The sequence below is a fragment of the Papilio polytes genome, unplaced genomic scaffold, assembly GCF_000836215.1.
Source record: "Papilio polytes unplaced genomic scaffold, Ppol_1.0 DF822289.1, whole genome shotgun sequence".
NCBI classification, from domain to species: domain Eukaryota; kingdom Metazoa; phylum Arthropoda; class Insecta; order Lepidoptera; family Papilionidae; genus Papilio; species Papilio polytes.
The window spans coordinates 3,654,708-3,657,635 of NW_013526915.1; positions in this window are offsets into that span (position 1 = coordinate 3,654,708).

Below are 2,928 nucleotides of genomic sequence, written 5' to 3' on the forward strand. Positions count from 1 at the left end.
TCCGCTTTCGATTGAACAGTTCCTGAGATTCCTGATAACGACGTCTTATCAGTGTTCTATCGATTGACAATTTGCTATCAAACATTTATGTATAACAATAAACAATTTCCACGCTTCTTGAACAACATTTCGATTTTATTAATATGTAAGCAGTTTATGCAGAAAAAGCATGAATTGAAACGTTTTTTGATTCCACATGATTCAGATATCTGAGTTGGTAACAGAAAAAAAAGTAACAAACAGTTCCTAGACTTCTTATCTTGACTACTTAGTCTTATGATCATTCGTAGGGTCCTCCGTCTGTTCCGTTGCTGTTTCCTTTCACGTCCACATACATTTATGTCTGGAGATTAAATAAATTGTACCGTATGTCCGACCGATATCTTCATTAGACAATGAACTCATTATTTCGTCCTCGCTGCTATGTTGTTGCACCTCCTAATAGATCAATGTTACATTACACATTTCCTGTGTAGCATTACATCTCATTCATTAATCACGCCATTGTGAAAACTACATGCACCTACTTGTTTTAGTTGATTTTGAACTCTAACATGTTTCGATCAAGGTCTACTTTCGTTTATTTGTGTAAGTTCAGGAGATTAGAATGCCGTATTTAGCAGGATCACGTTGATTGATTGGCGTCCGGCGCGCGGTCAGAGATCGCTGCGCCTTCACTCACTCGTTTGTACAGATCATTATGCTATAAATATAACGTTTACTATTCTAATCTATCACGGTACCTTTAGGTTACTTATTCACATTAATTAGTTGACATTGTTTTATGAATAATGTCCTAAGAGACCAAAAACAGTGGATTCATTGTGCTAACTCGGTTGTGCTATGAACGGGACATCTATTGTATATTGCAGACGTCGCTCATCACATTTATTAAATTAAACGCGAGGACGTGTGCGTTAATATAATTTGCGAATATTTTCAAAGTTTCCATTCTCCGCGGCCGCAGTCGACTGGCGCTTATGTCATCGGACATAAAATTGAGTTTCGTGCGCGCAGCAGTCGTAAGGGAATTTGCTTGGTATCTAATTTGCAAATGGAGTCGTGTCGTAGGCTCTGCAATTTGGCTTAAGCGAAAACTCTTAAGGCACCGTTTACCGCAAACGAGTCTAGTGAAAAAGTATTCTCAATACATTTTGAGGAAACGCAAATCGTTTGTAATTGTGCTTTCAACCGAATTGTGTAGCATGTGGGGTTATAAACATATAGGTACACGCAATATCTGAGTACAAGATAGAGTATTAAATCGAAATTACAGTACCTAAATATGTATATGTATGAATTCTAGGGATTTTTTAACATATTATGAAAAGGCGGACTTGTAAGTTTATTTCCGAGTTTTAAAATCGTAACTGCACAGGTACTAACGTTAATATATTATTTCATTTATTGAGAAAAAGTTTCTTTAACACGTTAAACAACAATACACTCTGCGGAAAATAGCAGAAGTTCGAACTGGATAATAGCATTATCAAAGTTAAACCGAGACCAAAGTATTCGATGCACATTTTACGTTTAGCGCCGAGAAAAAGTTTAATGAAACGAACACCGAAGTAGATAAAACAGACGGCGGTGACCGCGCTCTGCGGAGCTGAGTGTGCGGTCACAGCGCGCCCGCACTCAACAACGCTGAACACCTGAACTCTGCTGAACAATGCTGGCTGGAACACTAAGAACTGAACACCGCGTGGCACGTGGCGCGCGGGGCGCACGACTCGCGAACAAAGCCACACCACCTATTCCGCGTTCCGACGAATTAACTGAGTTTCCCAACTTATTCGTGAAATATTTCCTCCAATGAACGCTTTGTTTTACTTATCTTATTGCTATAGAGAAACTGCGTTTTACTTCAGAAAAGTTTAGTACTTGAAAATTCTGCTGCAAAACCGTTCGCATTAAAAATAAATGAGAGATAGAAAAATGTTTAACATTTAGTTTAAATGATATTCTCATTTGTGATGCCGCTTCATGAAAAGCGAGTGAGCTACAATTTAACATTTCCACCGGACGACGCCGCTTGAGCGAATGTCGTCGAGGAGGAAGTCATTACATCTGCTTCGAATATCTTCCTGCGCACAGGATGTCATAGATAAAGTTAAATTATACTTGAAGTTACATTCACGGAAGTTGCCTACTTGACCTGCTGAGCTTAATAACTTAGACTATGAACATAATGAAGTTATAACTTATTCCCAGGAAAAAAATCACGTAAGTGTGTAGAAATATGTAGACTGTTCCCTTATTTCGTACCTCGTTGCTTATAACCGTTTACCTATAACTTGTCTGCGCTTAAAGCATTCATATAGTCGTGCAATCTCAAGCACTGATCTGCGATGATAGGCAACATTATAGATAGGATACTAAATGCGATTGTAAACGTGACTTGTTGTAGCGGAAAATTAAATTTGTCGATATTGTTATCAGAAACATGAGCGAGGCAAACGATAGCGATGTTATTATAGTGTCGAGCCCCGGGAATCATTTTAATGAATCATTTGGGGCAAGTTTCCCCGCACCGGGGCAGCGGCGGCAGATGATAGATCGGTCATTTGCTTGAAGAATGAAGACTCGAACCCCTAGAAAAAGGTTATCATAATTTATTTGTTAAATGGGAAACTTTACATTACTTGTTAATTTGATATCTCGATTACTTTAAATATAATTTTGTCATGAAAACACTTAAAAATTTGAATCACTTAAAAAATTGAATGAATTTGAAATGAAAAGATCATTAATAATTAAATATATGTTGTTCTACTTTCCCGCTTATCTCCATATTTTAAATATATAAAGCAAATGTACAATAAAACAAACAATACTAAACCCTTAAACGGGTTCATTAACATGAAAATAACATAAAAGTCCACATTAAAAATAAAGGGAATTGTGGTTTTTGGACACGTGTAAACA